Raw genomic sequence first — 15,053 nt, 5'->3', positions numbered from 1 at the left:
TTGTTCCACGTCTTCTGCATCTCCTGGCAGTAGGTGTTTTCTCCTGAGTGTGGCATGTGTAGAATATTAAAAAAAAAAAAAGCAGCATGGTGACTCACAGTTTAATTTGCATTGTGATTATCTATGACAGCCGTCTTCTGAATCCTCAGATATTAACATTCCAAACCTCTCCCAAGTCATATTTCATAACCGCCCCAATGCACATCTATCCATAAATAAGATTTCATTATTAAGAATTTCATTTCTCATAATGGATTCTTTTTCTAATTTAGGCTCCATGAGCAGTGCACTGAGATGACATGATTTATTGCTTCCAGGTTGCTGGCCTTGGATACTAATTCCGCCTGTGTACTAATTTTATGGCAGGCTGAACTCCTTCTTTATCAGCTCCTTCCCAAAAGAGGAAAAACTGCAGCCCTAACACCTTCAAAAAACAACAACAAGAAACAGAATGTAGAGGCAAACATATCCTTAGAAGGGAAGGGTCATGTTTGTTCAAAATGCTATTATTCCATCCATGCGCTACTGAAGATGGGCTGAAGAAAACATGAGACAAATAACTGTTCTGCTAGGAAATTAAGCAGACTGATTAATTCTTAATTAGCATCCATGTAGAATAAACATCCTTGTATAGTAAGCATCTAAGCATGGTCTTCAGAGGCATTAGATTCTGTTTTAAACATTTCTACTCATAATGGAGATCTTTCTTACTGGCAATGAAATAATATATATGGAAATATGTGTTATTTGTTATATATGCATATGCATGTGTATTTTCCAGAGAAAATACACAACCTTTTCTCAGAAAGATTGTGAAGGAAAATTAATACTTCCTGAGGGTATTGTTTTCCTGTAGCTTCTATAACAAATTAACACAAACTTGTTGGCTTAAAACAACAGAAATTTATTCTCATAGTTCTGGAGGTCAGAAATCCAAAACCAGTATTACTGGGCCGAAATCAAGGTGTTGGCAAGGCTGCACTCCCCCCAGAGGCTTTAGGAAAGAATTCATTCCTTGTCATTTCCAACTTCTGGTGGCCACCAGCATCCCTTGGCTTGTGGACACATCTCCAAATCTCTCCTTTATCTTTGTACCACCTCCTTCTCTGTATGTATAAAATCTCTCTCTGCCTCCCTCTTATAAGTATACACATGATTGCATTTAGGGCCTAGTCAGATAATCCAGAATAATTTCCCCACCTCAAGATCCTTAACTTAATCACATCTGAAAAGATCCACCCCTTTTGCCATAAAAGGTAACATTCACAGATTCCAGGGAATGAGACATGGATATCTTTTGGAGGGCCATTTTCTTCCTATAGCACTGAGCTTTTACTCTGTACCATTTCCTAGTGTCTGAGCACAAAATAGGAGTGGTGGCACCTGTGCTGGTGAGTTAAAGGACACTAGAGAGAGCTGGGCAGGCAGAAAGGGGGCAGGGACTTCTCCCCAGACTTCTGGATTATTGAGAGATAAGGAAGATGACTCCCACCCCTGCCAAGTGCCTGAGGGTCAGGGACCAAAGAGGATAGGTGGAATTGGGGTTGCGGGCTTGTTGGGGACCATTACTGATGCAGCAGAGTCAGCTTGCTTCCAGGGCATGAGTGTAAACTGAGGCTGCACAGTCTTGTGGAGGAAGAAGCAGTTTCACACAGTTTCCTTCAATGTCTTCCCATCACATTTTTAACAACCATCACGTCAACACTGTACCTTTGTATTCAGGGAGCATCTATCTTTCTGTTTCTCTCACCCTCCACTTGAGTCTTCAGCTGCTTCTGAACCCAGCCTGAAAGGAATTGAGAATATGGGCAAGGTGGTTATCAAGTACCCCAACTGTGGCAGCAAGCTAGGGCTTGTTCTTGGAAGTTAACAAGACCCGGGTTATAAGCATGGAAGTCCAAGGTCAGCTCCTTCCGTGCTGACGCAGCAATTCCCTGCTGAGAGCCAGCCTGCAGCTTGTCTAGCTGATTGTGATGCGAAGCAGACTGAGATGATAATGCTGTTTTATAGATGAGGAATGGGGGCTCAGAGAGGTGAACTGACTTGCCTGAAGGTCACAGAGCCTGTAAGTGACAGAGCTATCATGTCCAGGTCTCTGGGATCTCATCCTTGGCCCTCTCTGCCACACTGTGCTGCCCCGAGACTACCAGAAAGGAAGAGGCGGCCCCACTCCCCTCTTCCCTTCCTTTCAGCATTTTCTGTGTCTAATGGATTTACCACTTTGGTACCACTGTTCAGCTCACCTGGTATCTCTATGGGGAAGCCACATCTCACCCTTCAAACCTTTTGCTCCTGAGAGTCCTTATTGCTCACCAGGAGCCTGGGGAGGAGGGAGCAGCTGTGGGGCCAATAGGAAAATTGGGGGGTTACATTACTGAAGATACATAAGTTGGCACACATTTTCTGGAGAGTTGGTAGCAACGTGTATCTAAAATCTTAATAATACGGGTATGCTTTGATTCAGCAATTTCTACAACAAATTTGTCTTGAGGAAATAATCAAACAAGTGTATAAAAATGCAACCAAGTGCAAAAAAAGAAAAACAAAGTCTAAAAGGTTTTAGTAAGAGATTAGGTAAAAACGAGGTATCTATACAATACAACACCATGCAATCAAAGTGATGATGTCTGTCTATAGTTACTGTTATGTAAATAAACAAGATAAACCAAAAAATAGGCCATATGTATAGTATGATCTCATCTTTTGTAAATATATTGTGTGTGTCTGTGTGTATTTCTATACAATGTGAACTCTCCTAATTGACACCCAGCCACTTAGCTGACTCACCAGCTGAGTCAGATTCCGCTTCCACCCAGGAAACCTCCCAAGCTAATGCTCGAGCCACTGAAGATTCTGGATGGAGGGCTGGGGGCCTTTGCACCCATCCACTTCTGCTCCCAGCAGATAGCTCACAGACGTAGCAGGATTCAGTTATGTCGTTCTCTAACCTCTTTATTCAAGTATCCTTGTTATTGTAATTTCATAGTTAAATATTCTACACATTGAAAATAAATGAGTGAAAACAGAAAAAAAGCTACTTAAAAAACTAAGTGAAATTCTTAGGGGTTTTTTAAGTGCTATTATATTGGGAATAGGTAACATAGATTCATAAAAATTCAAGATTCTGCTCTCAGACTGCTTCACAAACATTTTTTAGTTTCTTTCTTCTTCAAAGAAGCCAAAACAAGAATTTAGAGACACAATGTTAGAGTGTCTCTATAAGAAAGACAAAGGTGAACTCCCTTCCACAGAGCACAGTGACACAAAGGCTATATCAAAACACTGATATATTTTAAGTCAAAATTGAAGATTTAAAATATGTATTTATTATTGTTATTCTTTATTTCAACTTTTTTTTTTTTTTTTGCTTAACCCACTAAATGCTGGTTCTAATACTATCACATAAAAAGACTTCTGCTACATATGTCTAGGAAAAGAAAGGATATACTGATGGTGAGATTCTTGCTGATTTTTACTTCTTTGTACCTTTCTACACTTTGGAAAATAAGAGTGTCTGTTACTTTTATAATCAGAAAATACCACAAAGTCAGCATCATTTTTGGAAAGGAAAACAGAAACTTCAGGATTAAGAAAATGATATGCTGATGATTGTAAGATGCCTGTGTGTCTTCCCCTGATGACCACAACTGTTTGGGTTATGTTTTTATAAATCCTAATAGTGATGATGAGGTTGGCTCCTTGGTTCCACCCCATCCTAAGGGTCAGGTGATATCAGCATTCAGACATCTCAACACAAGCAATTGCCATGGGAAGGGGGCAGGGATTCTGCAGAGCACGTCTTGGGGAGGAGAGATGAGCATTCTCAGGTGATACAGGCGGAGGGGACCACGAGTGAGGCAGATGGGAATGGGCACGCAAAGCAGAGGGAACAGTTCTGAGCTTCTGGGGCTACTTTCATTCATAGTGGTTACAGTGAGTTGCTAGTCATGTGCTGACGGAGGTCGCCTTGCAGGAAGGCAGACTCAACTTGTATAAATAAAACCACAGTCTTTATTTTTTATAAGTATAATTCTTTCCATAGAAATTTGTAAAAAAGTATTCATTCTTGATTTATAGAAATATCTGTTGAAAATTAACTTTTGACCGTAATAACTAATCTAAAATTATAATAAAGTTGTTCAAAGTCTTACATTAAAAAAAAAAAGGAAACAAAAATCTGTTTTTCTTCCAGTGCCTTTCTACAGTACTCTCTGCTTCGCTGCTGGAAAGCCTAGGGCAATCAGACAGGGGGAAAAAACCCTGACAGGTTGAAGTCCTGCCTCTGGAAATGGGATTATGAATTATGCAAGGGTGTTCTGGGGAGATGGAATTTGTGGCAGCTCAAATTGTGAAAACTTGGAGCTCTTCTTGGAATGAGTAGTCAAGGCGGGGTCCCTTATGAAAGCAAACAGCGATCATTGTGCACAGTCTAGCTGTGACTGGCACAGGGACTCAGCTTAAGGAACAGAGTCATCATCGGTCAGGCTGGAGTATGGGGACTGAAAAAGGAGCAGAGATGTGGCTGGATTCCACCTTCCCTTCCAGTTTGCTGTTGAGAGCAATGGCAGGCATCTCTCTGAGATTAGAGTCCCAAGGGCAATCAATCCCATTGCAGGCGGTTTTTGGTGAATTGACCTCACTCTAATGCCGAGTGATGGGCTTTGGAGTCAGCTGGACCTGGATTCACCACCTCACTCTACCACATATGAGTTCTTTAACACAGATTTTTGTAACCAATTTAAAACAGAGGGCAGGAGGGCACTTGTGCTAAAATTCAGTCAGCATGTCCCCACAAGGTGACATGTAAAGCAATTGTGAAGTTAAATGCATGAAGAGCAGTCTCTCTTCTCTCTCTCTCATATTTACACACACACATCAGTGTGACCCGCAAGACTCAAATAGAAGCAGCACAGCATTTTTCACATTTTTCTAAATCAACGCAAATCTTGCTCAGCCCTCACCTGCCTTGTTCGCAGAGTCAGGAGATACCATCGTGGTCATTTTGAGGGTTGCTGCTGTCCCTCATAATTGCACATGGATTTGGACCTTGCATGGTCCAGAAATTCTTAGGAGGGACCTAGATCCTCAGGCAGCCAGGCAGATGCTCATGGCCACGCCAGTGTGTCATCCATTTCTGGGTGGCAGCTCCACTGGTGGTGATCATGCCATCTCAGGTGCTCTTGGCTGCTGGGCCTTCATGTGGCTCCAAGGCCATGGTGCTTTGTCCTTGGTCCATCACACAGCTCCATAGCTCTCCTCCCCCTTCGGAATTCCTGCTACCTCCAGGGGAGAGGGAAGAGGTGGGTGCTGGGGCTTCTCTGTCCTCCGTTATCCCAGTCCTGTCATCCAAGCTCCCCCAGGCTAGGCTTTTGCACCTTTAAAGACTCTAACTCCTCTTTTATGGACCCATCTACCTTACTCCCCCATCCTGGAGCTAAAACAGAGAAGCTGTCACCTCCCCACAACCATCCACCTCAGCAGAGCTTATAACTGAATACCTGAATGGACTTTCTGGGAGGAGAAAGGGAAAATTTACCTTCTTTTCTCTTGTTTTTACTTTCTTTTTCTGTTTGTTATTGAGTCCATAACAACAAAAAGGATGAGACACTGATTTCTCAATAACTCAATACTTTTTAAAATTATAAAAGCCTGTAGCAAGTCCTCTGACAGAGCAAAAACCTCCTCTAGAGATTTAATAAATAATCACCTTCCAATATAATTGCTTTGCAGATAGTTTTAAGTGAAAAAACCAATAGCATAAACATATGATGGCCACATGGCACTTAAAAAATTCTAGAGCCAGGCCAGGCATGGCTCAGCGGCTGAGCATCGACCCAGGATCCAGGCGATCGGGGTTCGATTCCGGTCAGGGCACATGCCCGGGTAGCGGGCTCGGTCCCCAGTCGGGGGCGTGCAGGAGGCAGGTGATCAATGACTCTCTCATCATTGATGTTTCTCTCTCTCTCTCTCTCCCTCTCCTTTCCTCTCTCTGAAATCAATAGAGATATATTTTTAAAAATTATAAAAAATTCTAAAGGCAATGTTCTTTTTGAGGTCAGGAGCCACAGGATTGAATCCAGTTTCATCGCTTCCTAGTATGTGATTTTGAGCAAGTTACTTAACCTTTTTGAGCTAAACTGTAAGTATCACAGAGGCAGTAACCATTGGTCTACTTTCCTATTCTCAGGCACCGTGCTTGGTATACAGAGGCATTCAATAAGCGCATTGACTTAATGAGCAAGCTAAGGGCACCTAGCACAAACTAGATGTTTAATAAGCATGAGGTTTCTTCACCTCCTCCTTCCTAGTCTGTTCTTTTTAATTTTTTATCCTGAAATAATGAATAGCCAATTTAAGAAGTTACAAAAATAGTATAGAGAGATCCCGTGTACCCATCGCCCAGCGACCTGCAGTGGTGACATTTTACATGCCTGTAGTACGTCACCGACGGATCGGCCCAGCGCAGTTTGGTCCGTCCCTGCACATGCGCTCACTGGTTTTGCTTGTGTTCATACGTGTAGATGCGCATAACCACGGCCACCATCAGGACACAGCTGCCCATCTCCACAAAGCAGCTGCCCAGCGCTACCCCCTTAGAGTCATATCCCTCCTCCCCGCCTGTGCCCTGGCAGCCACATTATCTCTTCTCCTTCTCTATAATTTTGTCAATTTGAGAATGTTTTATAAATGAAATCACACAGTATCTCACCTTTTAAGATTCGCTTTTTCCACTTAGCCTAATGCCCTTCAGGCACATGCAAGTTGTTGCATGTATCAATGATTCATTCCTTTTTGTTTCTGGATAGTGTTCTGTGGCATGGATGTGCCACAGTTTGTTTAATTCTAACCCACTGAAGGACACTTAGGTTGTTTCCACCTTGGGACTACTACAAATAAAGCTGCTATGAAACACTTGTGTACAGGACATTTTTGGTGAACCATGTGCTGTGAACATTTTGTGTGAAATAAGTTTGTGTGGAAAAAATGTGCCGTGAAGATTTTATGCGAACTTAAGTTTTCACTTCTCTGAAATAAATGCCCAGGATTGCAATTCATGAGTCATACGGCATATATGTTTACCTTTTTAAGAAATTGCCAGACAGGTCCAGAGCGGCTGTACCATTTTACACGCCAAGAATATATGAAAGACCCAGTTTCTCCAAATCCTTGCCAGCATTTGTTTTATCAATATTTTTTTCATTTTAGCCATTTTAATAGGTGTATGATAGTATCTCATTGTGGTTAGTTTGCATTTCCCTGATAACCAGTGATACTGAACATCTTTTTCAAGAGTTTATTTGCCATCAGCATATCTTCTTCAGTGATGTGTTTAAGTCTTCTGCTCATTTTCTAATTGGATTGTTTCATTGTTGAGTTTAGAGGGTTCTTAATTCTGAAAACAACTCTTATTTAAGATAAGTAATTTACAAATCTTTTTTCTAGTCCATTTTTATCATTTTATTCTCTTAACCAAGTCTTTCATAGAGCAAAACTTTTCATTTAATGAAATCCAATTACTTTTTTTCTTTTATGGGCTGTGATTTTGGTGCCATGTCTAAGAACACTTCTCCTAATTTTAGATCATGAAGGTTTTCTCCCATGTTCTCTTCTAAGCGTTTTGTGGTTTTACATTTTACACTTAGATCTCAGATCCATTTTGAGTTTATTTTCTGATAAGGTGTGAGGTGTATAGGTCAAGGTTCGTTTTATTGGCTATTAATGTCCTGTCCATTTGTTTCTGCCACATGAGAGATGAGCACCAGGTTCTACAGGAGTCACAGAGGTAAGATAATACTCGGGGAAGTGGAATGTCTGAACAGTCCCTTGCAGAAAAGTAATCACCCTTACATGTGTATCTAGAATAAGCTTGATGCTATGGAAACCAAACGTTTCATCAGCGAGTCTTCTTTCTGCAGTCACATTGTGCAACTAAGTACTGTTCATACTGGATCCCCGAGGAGACTCCTGCTGCCCCTTGCATCACAGCCTAGAGTGAATTTCTGTTTGAAGCAGGAAGTGAACATAGGAAATTCCTGTTGCACATGATACCATATCATTTAAGGGTAGGAAAGGGTGTGTCTTATAGAAACACGGTCTCATAGGTGACAAGGGCCCAAACCAGGAATCCCTTCTACAGCCTCTTTGCAAAGAACAATCTTTCATTCAACAAACATATATTGAGCAGTTACTGTGTGTCAGGAACTAGGCAATGAACGATGCAGTGAACAAAACAGATGCCCCTGCCCTCTGGTGGAGGGAGAGGGGTGAAGTACAGATAATTATATAGACACACAACACTGTTTGCCAAAAGCTGGTGATGGGATGCTAAGGGGATATATGGCAAGGACATCTAACCCAGACTTGGGGAGCCTGGCAATGTTTCCTGGAAGAAGTGACACTGAACTTGAGACCTAACAGATGACTAGCAGAAAGGCAGGCAGAGTGGAGTGGGTGGGAATTATAATAAGAAAGAAGAGTTTTCCAGAGTGGAGAGAGCATGGGCAAAGGCCCAGAGGTGGGAGTGCATGTAGTAGGGTGTGGATCTAAAGCATCCAGTATTGCTGGTATGTAATGTCCAAGGGGAAAGAGCAATGGATGAGGCTGCCCAGGTCAGACCATGAAGGGCCTTGAAAGTCACTGTGGAACTTGTGGCCAAAAGAAAGTCATGGCCAGGGAATTCAGCCATTTCATGAAGACACCAGGAATCCACTGGAGGGCTCTGAGCAGGAGTTTAACAGATCCACATTTGTAGTTTAGAAATCTCTCTGGCAACATGGAGACAGATTGGTGGGAATCTAAGTGACTGGCTAGGGTATTGGTTAGGAGATTGTTGCAAGAGATGATGGGACCAGAATGGGGACAGTGGAGAATGGTTGATGCATTTGCATTGGAATAGGACCTGAGACTTAAGGGGAGAAGATGAGGTTTTGAGGTCACTTTGAGAAATGGGACAGAGATATGCAGAGAAACAGAAGTGAGCTGAGGGATCAGGTGTGGTTGGAACCGTTGCATGAACACTCCTACCGAGGAAGAGCTAGCTTATTCCTTCCCTCTTCCGACCCTTCCATGCTTGACAGTCCTACTTGAGCAGATCTCTGCTTCCCTGTAACTGCCTTGCCTTGGTTCAACTTTGGCCCTAAGGGGCCACACAGAACTAGTCGACCTCTGCTAGTTCATGGCAGCTCTTTGACCATTTTAAAGAGATGGGTTGAGTTCTCTCAGGCGCTCTTTTCTCCAACTTACACCTGGTTCCTATAATCACCTCCTGTTTGGCATCCCTGAGAAGACCCCTGCTGCCCCTTGCATCACAACCTAGAATTTCTGTTTGAAGCAGGAAGTGAACATAGGAAATCCCTGTTGCACATGATACCATATCATTTAAGGGTAGGAAAGGGTGTGTCTTAGGTTCCCAACCCTTCCTCTACGTCTTGTCTTCAATTTAATCATGTGGTGCCCAAAACCTGGATGGAGTCTGTTCAGACAGAGAACAGTAAGCCTTCCTTTCTGGAGCCTGGACTTTCTACCCCAAGCACACACACACACACACACCCATAATCCTGCCCTTATTGAGGAAGTTACCTCCTTTCCCTGAATATTTGAGCCAACATCCCCCAGTGAGATCTGTGGTCGCCCTGTGCATTGGGGACAGGACTGGGCCCAGAGCCTCAGCTGGGGAAACGGGTTTGACAAGGCCCTCACTGACTCACCTCCATCAGTACGCAAGCTGGGTCTGGGAGCACATGACCCAGCCTCAGCTGGAAATGGATTTCCTGCCTTTTTTCTGCTGAGAATCAAGACACCAGCAACTATTCACTGACTGCTCTGGGGTGTATGGTGTGTGAGGAAAACAGAGATGGGAACTGACTCTATCTTCAGGAACCATGCAGCACTTTTAGGAGAGAAAATGGGCGGTTAGAGAAGGCCCTTTACAGAGGAGATGGGGTTGCAGCTCGGCGGGGGGATGTCAGCTGGTGAGAAGCATAAGGTTGTGCACTAGGATGGAAGAGGCAGAGTATCTAAGGTGAGCACAGCAATGGAAAGAAGATACTGTGGTGAGAGCAGAGACTCTACATATGTGAACATTGAGAGGACATGCGGCAAGGGTAGGTTGGAACATATTGGGATGCCAGCTATAGAGGCAGAACTCTCCTCCAGGCAGGGAGCACCAAGCGCTTTTGAACCAGAAAAGGAGATGATTCAAGTGGTGGGTGGTTTGGTTTCTGGGTCTGAATAGATGAATAGATGAATCCTACACTCTGTGGTGACCCAGGAGGACACAGCTCCATGATATCCGGGGATGATAAGGCCCTTCCAGGAAGTGGTCCGGGGAATCCAGAAAAGCACCTGCTGGCTCAGTTCCAGCTCACCTTTAGGTGATCTTCCCAATATCACTTTCTAGGGGTGTAAGGACAGGGAGAAGAGTGAACTATTCAAATGAGTGACCTGGGACATGCTTTGAGTAGCAACAAGAGTCGTAATCTGGGAGCAGAACTGAGTACATAATTTGTGGGTCCCTTGTTCACATATTATTAATAATTTCAGGATGATGACATTAAACCAAATACAGGGCCCTTCTAAGCACAGAGTCCTGTGCCAGGAGGCTGGCTCTGTCTTGGGGTAAAGAAGAGGGCGCACAGTGGTTTGGAGGGGGCTCCCACACTCAGAGGCTTCCAGCCAGTCATTTCCCTCTCTGCCCTGGGCAGGTGATAGCCCAGCATTCCAGCTTAGGCAGTCAGTTTATGGCTCTTGGCCTCATGGAAAGGCCAATAAACTAAGGACAGGAAATCTGAGTTTCACTCCTGGTTTTGCTTCAAAATTGATGTGAGTCACTTAGCTTCTGGGCCTTAATTTTATGGCTCATATTAAGTGTTCAGTAAATATTGTTTTTCTTCCTTTCTATATAAAAACCCCAATTCTAGGATCTCTACTATATGGCCTTTTGATGGAGTATTTGAAGGAAAACATAGCTTCCAAAGATGGGTCTTTGGTTGCAGAAAGAACTCTGTGAAATGCATTTCTATCTCAGAAAACTCCAAATACTCTGTTGCCTCCCAATGCCTTTATACTTCACTAGAGAAGTCCTCTCTGGACATTCTCTAACAAGAATGTATTTGTTAGATCCAGCTCTCTATTTGTTAGGCTCCCAAACTCACAATGTGGAGAAGGGAGTTGATGGATTTACATCCTGGAGGAGTGAGGAGAAAGAGGGGGGACCAAGAGCACAGCTCTTTTCCCCCTACTTTCTGCCACAGCAAATCTTACAACTGTATCAGCATGTGCTGTAGACGGGGTTGGGCTTTAAGATTCCCTCCCCTTGTGTCCATCCACCCTTATTGTGCCATGAGGCCCACAAGCAAATGATGGCAGTCAATGTAAAGAACATCTCTGAAATATAGTCTAGTGCCCACAGCATTCCATCACCTACCAATACCAGTAACTGATGAAAGAGGAAGTGAGCCAGACTCCACCTGTTTTGGAATGTGGCCCAAGGAGGAGAGTGGCATAGTAGGAGAAGTACCATATTGGAAGTCAGGAGTCTGGGTCTTATAATTCTCTGTGTGCCCTAAGACACATACATCCCTTCTGCTCTGTGAGTCATAGTTTTCACTGGACAAACACAATTTTGAGGTAGGTGATTGATTTACTTCTACGTGCTCTAACTCTCACATGTTACAAAGTCATCCTGAAAGAGCTGGGACTTGCCTCTGTGGTTCTTAGGCAGGTCTGCACTTAATGTGGTTACCACAGAACAAGGGACAAAACAGGTCCCATAAGGGTAAAGCAAATAAGTCCACCTTGGCAATTCATACTCATGTCACCACAGAGCTCACAGTACTGGCATCTGCTCCAACAGGAAAACCCACATGCTTGTCACTGACATTGTAAACCCTCCCATTTGGGCTGTGGCACCAGCATGACCAAGTCATGTTTGGCAAAGGATGGATCATGTCTGGCTGTGGGCTGATGACACTGATGAAACCCAATATTACCTTGGGGGACTAGTTTTTGACTGAGTTCCAAGTTCTGAGTTTAGAACTTTGCCCTTTGTTGGCCTATCTCCACTGGGATTAAAGGGAGGTGTATGTATCTTTGTCATTAAATGTCATGACAAATTAGCCATTCGCTAATTCATTCAAAAATGTGCATTGTGCAACTGCTATCTACATTAAATGTATGTGTATTGGATGGATGGATGGATGGATGGATGGATGGATGGATGGATGGATGGATGGATGGATGGATGGATGGATGGATTAGGAGACCCAGGACCTGGTTCACAATATCACTTAGGAGCTCGACATATGAGCCAGGATATTTTCAGTTACAAGTGACAGAAACCTAAATCTAAATGGCTTAAGAGGGAATAAAAAATGTACTGACTTATATATTTAAAAATTGATCAGGAGTTTACAAAAGTCCCTTCTTATCTTGCACCTCTGGTTTCTTCTGTGTTAGCTTCATCTTTAGACAGTCTTTCCCCTACCCAGTGGTCAGGTTCACAACCAGCAGCCCCAGGCTTACATTCATCTAGCTTTGCAACCCCAAAGGAAAAAGTGCTTTTCCCCCAGGAGTTCTAGAAAAAGTCCTCAAGAAGGTTCCCATTGGCCCAGGTTGGGTCATGTGCCCATCCCTGTACAAATCTTATGGCCAGGAGGGTTCAGCACGCTGATTGGCTGGACCCTCCTACAGAGTTTAGAGGTGATGTCAGCTCCAATGAAGCCTATGGAGAGTGAGGACAGGGAGGCATTCCCGGAGGAGAAGGGAATGGATGCTGGGCAGGCAAAAACCTCAGCTGTCCTCTCTCTGAGTAACCCTAAGGCAGTCTCTTTGCCACTTGGACCTCTGTTTCCCCCCCCTCCCCCCGACTGTCCTCACTGCATAGGCTTCTTGTCATGTGAAAACCCTTTGACAAGGTGGGGTTATTATTTTCACTGGTCATTTATTAGCAACCACCATGCCCCCCCCTTCTTTTTGAAGCCCTCCCCAATATCTTGGCCTCCAAGTTCCTCCCTTTTCTGACCTATGCTACTTAACTTTTCATGTCACCCATTTGATGACTAGTCATCAAGTATAGCTGGAGCAGAAGAAGTGCCTAGACTCTTGTAAGACCCAAAAAGAAATACTACAATAAATAAGACCCTCTACATAGGAAACTCCCAATGTAGTTAGTGACAAATCTCGTGTTGTTTTCTAATTGCTTTGTGTGTAAGTCTCATCTCCAAAATAAACTACCTGTTCCTTGTTGGTAAAGCCATGCCTCAGCCTTCTCTCATCTTGAGAGTATCAGTCAATTGTTTCTTGGCCTTCTGGCTGAGATCAAGTATGGAGAATACCAGCCAAGGGTGCTTGGAGGCCCCATCATTGAAATGGTTGGAAGCCTTACCCCCATAGATCCCAACCTTCTACTTTAACGGACCCCCATGTCCCAATAGCCAGGATAGTCCTCCTCTCTGCTGCCTCACACCATGTTCCTTGCTTCCCACATCATCTCATCCTGAGTTCCTCGGTCACCACAGCATTGGTACCCTCACCCTCAGCTTAACAGTGACTTCCATCTTTGGTTTCTGAAGTCAATGGAGCTGTGTGGCCCTGGCTGCCCTTTGGGTCTAGCCATTTCCAAGCTGAGGAGAAAAAGGATCCTTCTCCAGCTTGTATCAGACCATCTGGCAAGGCCAAAAACAGAGTGGCAGCTTGGGATATGCTCCTTTAGTCAACAAATATCTTCGGAGCATCCACCACTCTGTGCCCACCCAGATCATGTGCTGGGGAAGGTGGTGAAGAGGCAGGTACAGTCATGTCCTTCAGGAGCTCACAGACCAGCAGGAAAGATGTTGGTCCCTCACCCAACCCTGGGACAGAAGCTTCTCATGCTCTGTAGTGATCCCTTCTACTCATTCATTGGAACAGGAATGAAAGGAACTTGGTACGAGTTCCTCAAGTGGCTTGGTTATGATTCATGGGAGTGGGGAGGAAAGGAAAGGAATAGCCCAGATGATTATCAACTCAAAATGGTCCTTCTATGTCATTTGTCAATCATGTCCCTGGACTTAGCACATGGACCCAAACTCACCCTCTCTCTCCACCTACTGCCAGGGAGGTGTTGGGGCAGACACAGACCACAAGCTGGAGCACCTTAACTTTGACTTCAGCCATTCGTTTAAGGCAGCCATCAGGGCTCTCCTGGGAGGTGCCTGTGCTTATACCAATGTGCCCAAATCTGCGGAGGGTATGCGCTGAAACCCTTGCTTCCCTCATATCCTTCACATAGCCTAGCACAGTCCTGTGTGCTGGACACCAGCTCAAAGGACAACTGATGGATAAACCTAAAGTGGAACCAAGCAAGCCAAACTGAATAGCCCTCTCCTAGGCACTTACAGACAGAAGTTGATTTTTTTTTAAATGAGGAACATTTCCTGATCCATCTGCTCTTCACTTGAACTTCTTCTGAAGGTAAGCATTTCCCCAGAATATGTCTGCCCTTCTCTCCTTTGAACTCAGAGGTGAAATTACTCCCAGGATCTCAGTACCCTACTCCTCCCCCCACACACACCTCTTCTTTCTGACATTAAAATCAGTCTCTGTCTTTCATATCCACACAGGAGGGGGTGGGGATCCACTAATGAACGTTTCAGAAACGCTTTGAGATCTTGGATGAAAGGCAACTTGTAAAATACAATTAAAAATAATAGGGGTAATTACTAGCTGGGCTAGGCCCTGTAGGATAATTAGAGAGTTTTTCCTCTGGCAGATTCTGAATTTGCCCAGAAACACAAGGGTTCAAACAGCAAAACTGATTTGAGATTTCAGGGGCCACTGTTATGTTTCCTTCATTCAAAGACTGTGTACTGGAGTCTCTTTGAAATCTGAGGAGCATCGCATCAGGCCATAGCTAGAAAGGATTTTTGAGACAATCTGTCCAGTCGCCTTGGTTTGCAATAAAACCAGTGAGGCCCAGAGAGGTGATGCAACTGGCTCAAAGTTGCACAGCAAGTGCAAGAGAGCCACAGCACTAGAGGCCCAGTCCCTGGACACCCCAATTCGAGAGCTCCTTA

This window comes from Miniopterus natalensis, chromosome 11 (assembly GCF_054644295.1).
Source record: "Miniopterus natalensis isolate mMinNat1 chromosome 11, mMinNat1.hap1, whole genome shotgun sequence".
Taxonomy (NCBI): domain Eukaryota; kingdom Metazoa; phylum Chordata; class Mammalia; order Chiroptera; family Miniopteridae; genus Miniopterus; species Miniopterus natalensis.
Note: the sequence above shows the minus strand (reverse complement) of the source record.